Raw genomic sequence first — 13,854 nt, 5'->3', positions numbered from 1 at the left:
AGGCCCTCATCGCGGCGGCGCCATTTTCCGAGCGACGTTTGCCGCCGCCGCGGGGTGACACGTTCGCGGCCTCCCCGCGCTGAGCGCCGAGGGGCAGCGCGCTATAACGCGTGAGGGGCCGGGGCAGCCCTCACTGGGACGCCCCGCTGTTCGTCTGCAATAAGCAGTAGTGCCGATAAAGGCAGTCCATATCAAAATGTCTCACAACGGAAGAACCACCTGGCAGGAAGGAATATAGGGGGAAAAAAAAGACTCTCGCCTTTGAGATTCCCTGAGGGTTATCAAGAAAACCGGTGATAAAGTGAGCACCTTTGCAGCTGCACAGGGTTAGGCATCCTGGGGACATAAGGATCTTCCCATCCTTGATGATGGCATGCTATGCCTTCCTAGCATTAATTTTCTGCAGACCTGTAAAGATAACAGTGCAAAACAAAAAAATTGCACTTGACATTGATGGCAGAGGACACCATTAAACTAACAGGTACACAGAAGAGTCCTTTGATGATCCCTGCCCAAAATTTTTTTCATTAAGAATAGAATATAAAAAAGGACTGATGAGATGAATAGCTGTGAATTGACCATGGAAGGAAAACAGATCTAAAATACAAGTTTTTTATACAAGCTGCACAGCTTACACAACTGTTGTACAGGAATGACTGGGAGCTTCATAAAGGAGATATAAAATGTTCCAAGGACATTTATGCTTTCCGTCCAAAATTAGTATATAAAGTAGACTGAAAGCACTAGACCTTGACAAAATGATTGGAACTGCGTTTAAGCCGTTTTTTATTTGAGAGAATTATTATCCCAGGTTATGTTCTAATATACAAGACAATACATTCACAGTTTTCCTCTTGCTGCCAGTATCTTTATTTATATGTTCTAAGACAGCTTCTCCCTTGAATATCTTCAAATTACAAATATCTATGAATTTTCTATGACAATTCAGAACATGACATATTTGTTATTTACCTGCTCTTGAACAAGATACACTGTACATATAACCAAGGTCAATTGTCTGTACGGCCACTGAAACTGATGTTTCAGGTAAATATTGACACTATCCCATAAATATCAACATGCTTGATAATTTTCTGGGTGAAGATATGAATAATAGGAAAACTGGACCTGCCTTAAAAGGAAGAGGGAGAGAAAGAGAGCTATAATTCATTTTGTGCAAACGATATGCTACAAAAATGACTTTTTCAGGGTCAGCTGGGCAGAAATGAGAAATAAAAASCTTAGGAAGGAACACAACAGGCTTTAACAAGGGTTTTGTAGCATAGCGATCACCTAGATTTTCATGAGGCCTGTTGATTACTACGATTAACGATTGATTGTTCATTCTAATTTAGCTAATTAGAATAAAATTTCTTTCTTCTGGAAAAGAAATCGTAGTCCTCACATAAATCAAAGTCTTTATTATCATCTTAGCAGTTTTCTTAGCAGTTGTATATCTTCAAGAAATTCATAAATACTGCAAAGTGAGGGTGTGAATGATTTTTGTGTTAATGTTTCTTGTGATACGATATTTAGATTGCCCAGGAAGCTGCACACGAGGCATCGTGGGACAGCCTAAGACACGGCGCTACAAGGGAAGGCAGCCGCCACGCTGGTGAGGGGAGCCCAGCATCACTGCAAAATGAAACGCGTGCTAAACCGGTTACATGCAGCTAGCCATATGCTAGTTGAGCCTTCTGGCAAGAGGTGAAATATTGTTAGATGCTGCAGCTACTAATTGAGTTTTAACCTTGTTATGAACAGACAGAAGCCATCTTTAGAGCAATCATGTTATGCTAACTGAACATAAACTCAATTAAAAATTATAGTGAGGACAAGCAGACCTCCCATCTACTTCAGAGGGAAACACACATGTCAAATCTGGCTTTGAATACCATTGCACTAAACAGGGTGAATATACTTGAATAGGCATTAAGGTTTTACAGTATGTTTTGAGTGCTTATTTTGTTCCCTGAAGCCTTTACAATTTCACATTTTTGTTCATCTTTCACCAGTTTTTTATTCTTCATCCAGAAGGTATTTGTGTGCTTGAACAGCAAACTTCTAATTGTTTTTTGTGCTTTGGATCGTCTTACAAATTCTCCAGTATTTATTTTAACTATTGATTTCCCTCCCATCTCTCCCACACATCATTCTTGTAAGCATCAAATTTCAACACCTATCCATATTTGCTCTTATTTTCTAAGGAACTGCATTACTGCCACTTCTTTTCCTTTATTTGTTTTGTGTCACTTTTCCACCATTCTGGGCCTTCTGAGCCTTGACCACTGGTCTGTTTGCTCTCCAGTGAGCCCCTGTGACAGCTGATGAGCTATTTTCTTACAATTTGAGTTTGAATTCTTACATTTTCCAATTACAATCCTCAGTTTACCTGCCTGTTTTTGTGTCCACTTACACACTTAACTCCCTCCCCGACCCAAAAGAAGATATATATCCTGAATTTGCTTCCTATTAAACTATCACACTTTGAAATTGGCTGGAATGGAAGTCCATCAGTGGAATGAAAACTTGCAGAAATTGCGACTCACAGCAGACACAGAGCCCAGGTTGCAAGCTTGCTTAGCATTGTTCTCATGCCAGCTCCACACCAAAAGAAACACAAGAGACATTTTGCTCTGGATAAAATATGTAGCCTAGGGTAGCCATGACAGTACCCTGAAATGGAAGTCAAACGTGACATTGTCTGTCATGCAGAAAGACATAATTTCTCATTATGATTTATTTTGAAATTTATCCTTATTTTCTGTGGCTTGTCAGTTTTAAGCTGACATGCTTTCTTATTCATTTCTGTCTCTTTTATGCCTTAACTCAGGCATGTAATTTACAAAACTAAAACCAAACCGTTTTTGGAAATATACCGCATCACCCATCTGTTCACTTGAACAATGAAGGGCACAACTTGACCCATCGTTTGTCCTACCATGTAATACTGTGCGACTCCTGTATGCCTTGCCTCTGTCCGTGCTTGTTTTTTGGTACATCAGTTTTCCTTGCCGGATCAGCAGCTACTTGCAATCAGCATCATGGTTCCTGTGGTTAATTGCTTCACACAACTCTCTCTATAACACAGCATGACTTCTCAGTAGGCTTGTTTCTTCAAAGGGTAATCTCATAGGAGGTGGTCTGGGTACAGGATTACTTATAGAAGGACAATCTCATTAATAACTTCCCCTCCTGAGATAGATATATTTATATATTTTTGGCAACTCTTCATTGTTATTTATAATGTAATTCTATTAGAGACAATGCTTACCAGAAGTTTTCTTAGACCAAGCACAGAGACTCCATTTTACTTTTTTATTTCCCAATGTGTTTATTACACATTAAGAATATAATCTAACATAGATTAAAATCTAAAGTTGCATCTCTTCTTAAAGTAAAGCAATCTGGAAAGGGTAAAGCATGCTCTCACATTGAACCTAACAATAAAAAACAGTGAATATCTTTCAGGAATGTGGACTTTAGGCTGGTCTAATATTTAAATTTGAGGCTTAAAATACTTGAACATTCTAGACCAGAGAGCTCCAAAGAATGATTCACTCCCCTGTTTTCAGAGCTGGCTTTTTTGTTTCATGCTGCTTATCCTATGTAGATGTTTCAAATAACAGCTAAAAAATTTCTTTCATGCCTGTAAGCATAAGCAGAGAAACAGTACTCATTCTGCCAGTTGGGATTTGCACCAATTTATTTGGACAACATTTCTCCCCCTTTTCTGCAGCCCTCCATCTGCAGTCCTTCTGCAGTTGGAATATCTGAAATTAAGATGTGACAGGAGCTTTCCCTGGACAAGGTACCTCAGTCAGGGTATTCACAACTATTTTGGCCCCTTACCTTCCCAGAACTGCTGTATGTCTCGAGCAGCTCACACAGGAAGCTAACCACAAAGTCTCATTTAAAACCAAACACATTTTAACATAAGCTGTTCGTCTTCCATCCCCGATCCAGTACTCCTCACTGTCATCACATGCCACGTTCTCCCTGTGCAGCGCCCAGTGCTGTGCTTGCTGCTAAGCACCCTGCGCTGTCAGTGCTCCATTTATGTCCCTTAGTATGAAAAGATATTAATTGTAAACACACTTTTCAGCCTGGAGTTCATACCATTTACCAAATTACATTTAGCAGCAACTGACAACTGCCTCGTGCTACCAGGCACTTTCTCTGGCAGATTCCTAATCTGAACTTCTCTGGTTTTGCTCCACAGCTTTTATTTTTATTCTAGCAGACATATCTGCATTAAGTGAAAAAAGTTTCTCCATAACACTAGTACAGATCTGTTTTGTACCGATATGCAGCTGCAGTAACAGTACTACATTTCTTTGTGATTTTATCATACTCCCTAAAATGACACATGCTTAGATACTGTCAGAAAGCTTGTTCGAAACAGCTCAAGGTGGTGTTTCATACTAATGCTTTAGATAGTCTGTTCAAGTGGGTCCCCGTGTGCAGGAACACCCCTCCCTGTTTCTTGCCTGTAGCAGGTACACAGCCAAGTTCAGCAGAAGTACAGAATGTTTTTTGGAAGACCAAATGCACAAATCTGGAAGACTGCTCCCCAACTGATTCTGGCCAACAGGTTATTTTTAAATAACTTTATTCTCCAAATGTATTTTTAGGTAGAATCAGACTGTAGGGATCCTGGTCAGTCTGGTCATGGATCCATTAGAGAGAGACAAGCTAGACAGTGGAGCTGAGTGAAAATCAGCAAAATGTAGCTTCCCACTGTCTGTTTCACAGGTCTTGGCTAGTAAATTAGTGCACTACATCTACAAGAACAAAACCAGCCATTGCTGTAATTATTTCTCTGGAATCTCACTGTAATATCATTAAGATATGAGAATAAACATGTAACAACATCGTATACAAAGCAGCAAGTCAATAAAGAGGTGTAGGTTAGGGAAGAACACTGGTGTACAACATTGATTTTAGCTGCCAAATATGGATTCATGTTCAAATTGGCAGGAGCACTAAACTTAACTCGTCCTAGTATTTTATTGGGAAGTATGCAAGTTAGCAGGGGAAATGGCAAGAAGTCTTCCCACTTACCATGGAAACAGATCAACACTGGTGTTGCAAAAAAGCTTACCAGCATTTGACATGTTGATAATGCAGTAAGCAGTGTCAACTGCCTTTTCCTTAGCCAGGAAAGGATGAAAAATATTTTTTACTATTTTACTAATGGATGAGGAGAAAATTACTAAAAAAATGTTTTCAATATGCGCAGGTATTTCCTAAGAAAATCCTAACAAAAAGAGAAACATTATTTATTTTTGGATAGCTTTCTTTCAGCTACATCTAAATTGCACTGCATTTTTCTTAGATCGTCCCTTTAGATGAAAATAAAACATCAAGGTACCTTGACATCAGCGGAAAAATATCCTCATCTCTTATTCTATACCGCTGGCTGCATTTTTTTCCAGAGGGTCTATTTTGATTTTTAATGATATTTATCCTAATGGGGGGATGTGTAATTATCTTGCTATTTCTTTCATTTGGAAGAAAATAAATAAGGCAAGACAGTTCTCCATCAGTTAAAACTTCTGGGGTACGTGAGATTTGTAGCTCTCATTGGGAGGAGAGTTTGCTAATGAAGCTTTTGAAGCCTCAGTGGCAGTGTCTGATTGTAATTGCTGAAAGGTGACTCTTGAAGAGGTTTATTTGCACTAATCAACACCATGTTGTGCCTCAAAGGTAGAGTTCTCTTAGATGCACTGTCCCTACTGAGTTATTCTGCAATAACTAAACAGCCTTTTCTGTTTACTTTTGTTCTGGCACCATATCTGTTTTTTAATGGAATCCTTTGAAGCTGTTCTCCAAACCTGTTGTACAGTTAAAACTTCATAATTTCTTTCCAGTGCTTTCCTCTCGCAACCCCCAACCCTTTCTCCTCAGTTGCTTGAGCCAAAGGGACCTCTAGTAAGCGTTAATGTAAAACATCCAGGGACTCAAGGGTGAGGTGTAAATATCAAATCTATTACATGCAGAGTAACAATCATTTCTTATTTCCCGATGGTGGCCATCTGAAAACATTACGTTCACAGGGCTGGAAGTAGCTAGACAATATTAGAGAGTGATTCTTATTCACAGCTGAAACAGCTCTATGCTTCCTTTAATGTTTGCTGCCTATATTTTACTGTAAAATTGTTCTCCCATAGAACTGGAAATAGTTTGTGTGTCTCAGTTATCAAGGTGAGCTTACTGTTCATATGGACTACAGATGCATTGGCAGCCACCATATCACTGGATAGTTTTTAAGAAAAATTATGTTGGTGTTTTAGAAAAAATGCAACAACTCACCCAAAACTTGCCCAAACATGTTCTTTTGCATTTGCTTTATCAACTCAGAGTAAATTGCTCTAAATTTGCTCTAAGTTGCTTCCAGACTAAACTGCTCCACAGTTCAAGCCGCCTCATTACAGAAGTTCTCCTGTTTTGCAAAATCTTCATCCATCAGCACTGAGCTCATTGTATCATATTAGTGCTTATTAACATGAGGCATCTGTGGTGCTGGGCATACAGCACTGCAATGGTTTTCCGTTCTCTGGTCTTCTCTTCAGGCCAGCTAGCAATGGATGCCTTTCTGACATTTGTTTCAGTAACATGAAAATACTACTACTGCAGCTCCATTTTAAAACATTTTGAGCTGCTTGTGTGTGAAAATCTAGACTGATTACTCATAATACTGCTTTCAATGCACAGTACACTACATGAGGAAGAACAACATTCAGCAAAAGGCAGGAACCACAATGGGATGAGTTTTGGATCATAGCGACGTTAAGTTTGGATTTTTAGCCCTATTCCTATGGCAGTCTAAGGCGTTTACAGACCTTGCCTTAAAGAGTAGAAGACCTTTCCTGCATAGTACCAGTTCCCGTGGATTTGCACAGTGCCTGTGGAAGGCTGTCACTGAAGCCAATTAAGAAAAAAAAATGTGAAAACTCTGTAAAGGTGTTTGGAAAGTCAGAAATAAATCCTACTTGTCATTTCTTACTCAATCCACCTAGCAAATCATGATGTTCACTCATTACCACCCTTGCACACTGTAGCCAGAGAAAGATCTAGCGCTGAAGAACAGGGATTGTATGTCACTTTGGGGACTGTGATTAGCTCAAGTCTTAAGTAAATAAGTTTGAAGCTGACAGTTCACTCAATACTGTAGAGCCACTAAGCATAGCCGGCACATGCTGTCACCACCGGCGGTGGAGGCTTAGGGGGAGCGAGCGGGGAGACTGAATTATGACTCCTCCTGCAGACAGGGTGAACTGCTGAGGCCACAGCTGAGATCACTGGCTAGACACCGCAAGGAGCGGGCGCGAGAGGCCATCGTACAGAACAGAGACAAAGAAAGCACTTCTGTGAACGAGGGATTAACACTTTCTCAAGCATGGCCAAAACACATGTGGATTTCATCCATGAAGTATCGTTTTGCAGCTCTCACGTGTTTTACCTCTGTAAGAAAAAGGCACTGCCTGTGTCTCGTTAACACTGACCCACCGGCTGACCAGCGTAAGTCCCTTACCTTCTTCTGTCTCATTCTCCTGCCCAGCCCGCTTTAGATAATTTCCCCTACATGGGGATGTTTTGGATATTCATTTTTGTCAATGCTTTAAGATATAACCTATTAAATATCATTATGACACTTTGGCTGCTAGTTAGTTACTGCTTGCATTGTGTCTCTGAGCCCTAAAGAAATACCAAGAAAATAGAGAATATCTAGCAGTATTCATTGTTTCAAGATGCTGGTCCCTGTGATCCAGCCGTTTCTATGCACACCATTCAATAAAGCATTGGCTTAACTTTATTAGAGATAAGAATTTAAAGTTGGCTTTAACTTCCTTAAGTCATAGTTCTATCATGTCATTGCCACATGAATTTTCAGAACTGCAAAGCCTTACACTGTTCATCTAAGTATATAAATGCATTACTTTGGTCATAGACTATACATCTTTCATGGGTACAATTTTACACAGATCTGTCAGGAGCTTTTACTGGACTGTAACAGAAACCAATCTAAAAGTAATTTATTAACATTTTGAGGCTATCCAAAGGCCACATATAATCAAGATTTGAAGCAAAAAGAGGTGTATGCTTCTTTAAAGGAAACAGAATTTGATCAGCCTTGAAACTACTGGGGCCAAAAGCCTTCCTAGCAGGCACAGGAGGCTCCTGCTGCCAGTTATTAAAAATAACAGCTCTGAGAACTGACATGCAGAAGGTGCAAGTTCATCTGATTGTTTACAAATCTCACATGCCAGTGACTGACAAATGATTTAGAGTCTTCAAAAACTTAGGAAGTGGTAAGTCAAAAGATTTAAAGCCCCAGATGCTGAAGTCAGATGACTTTATGAGGCACTTGGTTTTCATTAAAAAAAATCTAGTCCTCATGATTGCCTGCAATCAAAAGGTTTGAATTTCAGATAGCAAAAGAATTCCTGATCTGTTGCATTTTAAATTTAATCTCCTGGTTTCAGCTGTTATTTTTGTATATGTGGGGTTGGTGGAATGAGGCGCCCACAGACCCAATCAATCAGTAGGTCTTTCCTTCATCACGAATGCTGAGAGAATTGTCATCACCAACATTAAAGTTGCCACTTAGCTGAGATTTACAAGGTGGAAGAATTAGAAGTCTCCTTTGCCCAAAATTATATGTTCAATCCTTTCTCAGAAGACACTGAATTTTTGTCTTTTTCCTCAAAAGGTAAAGGTTTTCATTTTTCATAGAACATAAAATCAAACATCCTTTCATTCCTGACCCATATTTATAGTAGGTCAAGTAATTATGAATGAAAATGCCAATTTGCTTATACGAATTCTATTTATGACAGAGATTAACTTAAGAAATTTGTACTCCTGGCATCTTATTAATACTGTTCTGCTGTAAAATTCCTCAGGCAACAGGCAAAATAATGACTTAGAACTTGAACAGGATAATTACCTTACAATGCAGGCATTTTCAAGATAGAGTTAGCTCTGGATTTGAAAATACAATTTGTTAGGACCTTATCCTTTATAGAAAAGGGTGCGAAACATTTACAATTACCTTAATTTATTTCCATGACATTTTGGTTTAGATCCAATCAATTCCTAGTACATTAAGGAAAATCGTGTCATTATTCAGTAACAGAATTTAGCTATTCAAAGCAGTTTTCTTAACATTTAATTTTGCAAATGTAAGTCTTCAAATCTTAGCACAGTGAATTTCTTGTTATGGTCAAACACTTTGATTTATACAGTATCTTTATTGTGTCTAGTGTGCCAGGATGCTCTGGTGAATGAAAGAAATGAACACGTTTAGCACTGCGCATCGACTCCCAGCTCAAAGCACAGTGTTCCTCTGAAAAAGAGCCATGTCCTTGCCTATATAAGGACATACAGAAAGGTTTTCTAAATGCAGCTCTAAAGCAGATTAGATAAACTACATCTAAATCTTAAGTGGACACACTTCAAAATTCATTGGTTTGATTTAGCTTCCTTCGCTTCCGAATGGAAGTAAACAAAGTTTCATTCTGTTTAGGTATAATCCACATAAATGTCACAGTCAAAGAGAATTAACTTTCTTGAATGTTCCTTTGGAAGTACACCTGATGTGAAAAGAGCTTAAAACAAGTGAATTCAACACATGAATCTCCTTTCTGAGTGGAGCAGCTCACCAGACTCCTGCAATGGGAGAAGATGTTTATATTGCATCTCATCCTTCTTCCGTCCTGCAAAGCCAGTGCATGCAACAGGGAACATTCTGGGTTCTCTGTACAGAGATACAATTTCTTACTGGTCAAGCTGCTGAAGATTATAAAGCTACTCAGGACTAACTTAACATGGGAATATTTATTCATGTTATTCATGAAGATGCACAAGGAGATGAAAATATTTCACTAGAAACCTGGTTTTTTGTGTTCCAGCTACACAAAACTGAAAAGCTTGCCCTAACAAGGCAGCCTGGAGAAAATTTGCCATGAATCTCACATTGCTAATTTTAAGGCTGCGACATCACGCACACATAAGGTGCTTGCCCTTGTCGTTTCCTCACTGAACTCCAGCATGAGCATGACTTACCTRGACCTAGTCAGAGCTTGGATTTCTGTTTGCAGAAAAATATCCCTTTTTTTTTGTCTGTAAACTAAGCCAGACTAAAGTAAGCAATCAGGAGAGTCTTTCAGAAACAGAAACATTCATCAGACAGGCACTTAAGGAAACTGATACAGGTACTCATTCTTGAGCACCAACACGTTGGTGATGGCGATCCAGAAAATGGGAACACAGAAACAAAAATCAGTTGCCTCCCTGAAGTATACTCTGCCCTCTGCAAAGAGCTGCAATCTTGGCAAAGTAAAGGTTGATCTGAGGAAAAAAAAAAAAAACAAAAAAACCTCACACCCTAAAATTAGTCTTGATAATGGTTGCTGCGAGAAATCTAAGCATTATATTTGGAAACTATAACTATAGCAAATTAATGTAATAAAGTCTGGAAATGTTGAAACTTAACCCTGGTTCCCCCTGCTTTGTTTCCATACCATTGAACAATTTCTTTCTCTTTTTCAACAGATACTGTTAACTATTTCTGAGAATAAACTTAACCATTCTCCGACAACATAAATAATTTTATAGCTCCGTAAAAGGAGACTAAAATGCTAGGTGAAACTGGGTTTAATGCCTACCAAGAGGATTAAAGCTTTCCCTTTTTGCCTCTCTTAACATACTATGCTCTGAAAAGGAGTTTTCAGATGCTCCATAGCTATTAAAGAGCACATCCAGCCCAGACTGAGAGAGGCTGTACTTCCCATGCAGTCAAGACATTATTTCTAGTTTACACTAAAATCAAAAGTTAACAAACATTATACTTCCAGGCAAAAATACTACCAATAACATTAACCCTTAGCTAAGGTCAGACAGACAAAAATGTGACTAAATAAAGAGCCGTTAAAAGAAACAGTATGTAGTTTGTTAGTTATGACAGCCTTCCTACAAAAATAGACTGCAGAATTAAAGTTTAATGCTCTGGTACAATGATTAAGTACAAATACATGCACATATGTTTTATCAAAAATGGTAGCATCTCATATGGCACTACATTCTGATTCTTGGTAAACTTTAAACATGGACTTTCAAACAATAACTTTTCCACTGTTTTTTTGCTCTCTTCCCATTTAGTGAATGCAGTTTTCATCTGTGTGGAATCCTATTTTGATAATATTAATTGCAAAAGGAATAGTTGCTATAATACCAATAAAAATTTCAAGCAGTTATGGAAGGCATATCTGTAATGAACAAAAAAAATCTGCCATTGAACTGGACTTCCCATGGGAATATACCTGAAAACAGGGTAGAAAAACTATCTGCAGAAAGTTCTATACAAGGCAGTTGCCTGCATGTTACAGGAGTTGTCCAAGATGAGCTTTACACAACCCAACATTTACCACTTGCAGCAAAAAGATGATTTATGGATTTTCAGTAATATTTACCTAATCAGACATGATTTTACCATTTTATCCCCAATGAAAGAAGGCCTTCATTGTACTCCATTGCTCTGAAAACATTAGAAAATTAGCGGTCCATGTTTTTTTGTTAGGCAAATTAGCCATGGAGAACATTTTCAGTGCAACCCATTTGGTCTGGAGAAGAACTGGCCTATAAAATGCTGATGTATATGAACTCTGGTTGCAAGACAGCCAGCAAGCAGAATGAGACTCGTTGTAAAGATACCGCAATATTTTTTTTATTGTGCACYGGTTCCCCTATTCTCTGCTTGGTGGATATACAGCTGATTAACTATGTATTAACAATCTCTGCTTTAGTAATTTGCGATGGCTGCTTTAAGCTCCTATAATATATGTATCAGCTAGCCAGTATACGCAAGATAGTGTGTTTGTTACCCCTGCGCATCCATGAACATCACAATACTACACCAAAGTATTGTCAAGAGGGCTGGGAACATACTAGAGCTTCCTTTAACTGCGTACTGAGGGTCACCTATCAGAACCATCTACTATAACCCCAGCTGACAGCTCAGTTAACCAGAAATTGATGGTATTGCTGTAATGGAGTTATCAGTGACAGATACCTCCTATATAGCTTCCAGGTCACACTCACTTAAGCAATGATAAATGAGCATGAAACACTGTTAGCACAAAACAAGACCATAAATACTCAATTTTTAGTTAAAGAAAYTTCAGACAGCTGCAGCATCTTGTAATTTCCAACATTTTATGCATGCTTTCACTCTTGTCAAAAATGTGCTGTGTAATAGTGAAAGGTCTCTTAGGCAGACTTTAATTTATTCATTTATTTATTTGTTTAGAACGGCCATCCATCCAGAGCAAATATTGCATCACCCTACTCTGGATTACACAGAAATACATTGGTGAACCTTAAGAATTTATAGCAGCTTGGTGGCATCCCCAGGGTTCTACATCCACTCATCCATTGCTCCCTCGCAGAAAGTTGTTTAGGCTTCGGGATGGAGGGGAGCAGGAAACTGCTTGGAACGTAAACATCACAAGTTGTGAACCTTGCTTGTCCGGGACTCCTGCATCCGAGGACTGACAGCTGGGACACCCGAGGTCTGCAATCCAGATAGAAGAAAAACAAGGGCCATGGGGAAGCAGACCTTGCAGCTGTACTTTATTGATAAGGAAATCATTTCCTTAGGGCTCCAGTTGCCATTAAGAAGTGATGAAGCATATTCCYGAGGGTGGTTGCTGCATTAAAATAGTATACGATTATCTTGGTGACAACCTGGGACAGCAGGGACTGGCAGTGGCTTCCCCACTGCGGAAGAGGAGAGGTTGAATTCCTTCTCCTATTGCCCCCTCACTTGAGATTACAGGGTATTACGTGCACGGCAATGGCCTTTCCCTACCCAGTCACCAAGCTGCCGACAGTTTGCCAGCTCCAGGTTACCCAGTGGATTCACAGCAGCTTTTTAGCCAAACGCCTATAACACACAGTGATACTATTTTGACCATTTATATGGGAAAATTAAATCTAAAACTAGGAATGATAAACAATGCTGTATGTGTGCTTGAGGATAAACCGAGACCTCTCGCGCAGTACCAAGCACACTGGGCAACTGGAAACAGCAGAAAGGGCTGTCACTGACTGCCCAGGGAACCCCCGCTCGACCACGACAAACCTCCGCATTTACGCTCCTTGCGACAGGCCTGTTGGTTACAGTCTCTGTTCTCAGAGCCCCTCTGCTCTGCCTGCCGCTGCAGACCGAACTTTTGTGAACACCACAAGGACAATTCTGCCTGTCCCAGAGCTTCCTGCAGTAAATATACTGCATGAGCTTGCATATTCTTTAACTTATCTAAGGCACTTCAACTTCAGGTATGGCATTTGCTCTTGAAGATAAAAAGGGTCATAAACACAGCAGGAAAAAGGGAGCAACTGTAGAAAGGAGCAACCACTGAGAGCACCTCTTCCTAATCTAGGAGGTGCGCTGAGGAATTTTCACTGGAACCACCTTGAGGCTGTTCTTTCTCATACTGATTTGTATGATATTTGCACATGCAAAACAATCTCAAATCATGCCAAAACTGGCTGAGGACAAGGAAAGGAGAGAGAGGGGGGAAAAAAAAACAAAAAACCCACAAAACACAAAAATCCCCAAATTTTAGCATCAAATTGCTCAAGGTAATTGAGAACTTGCATTTTAAGCTGCTGCTTTGGTTCATCAACCCCCGCATAAGCAAAAACTATTCTTTTTGGTATTATAATTAGTTGGGATGCTGTGCTTTAAGATAGCACATAACTGACTCATGCCTTTGATCCTCTGGGCTAGTAAAACTGGTGGCTGCTTACAGACTGCAAGTGCATCTTCTTTCCTAGTTCTGCAAC

Source organism: Apteryx rowi, unplaced genomic scaffold, assembly GCF_003343035.1.
Source record: "Apteryx rowi isolate R43461 unplaced genomic scaffold, aptRow1 scaffold_30, whole genome shotgun sequence".
Lineage (NCBI taxonomy): Eukaryota > Metazoa > Chordata > Aves > Apterygiformes > Apterygidae > Apteryx > Apteryx rowi.
Note: the sequence above shows the minus strand (reverse complement) of the source record.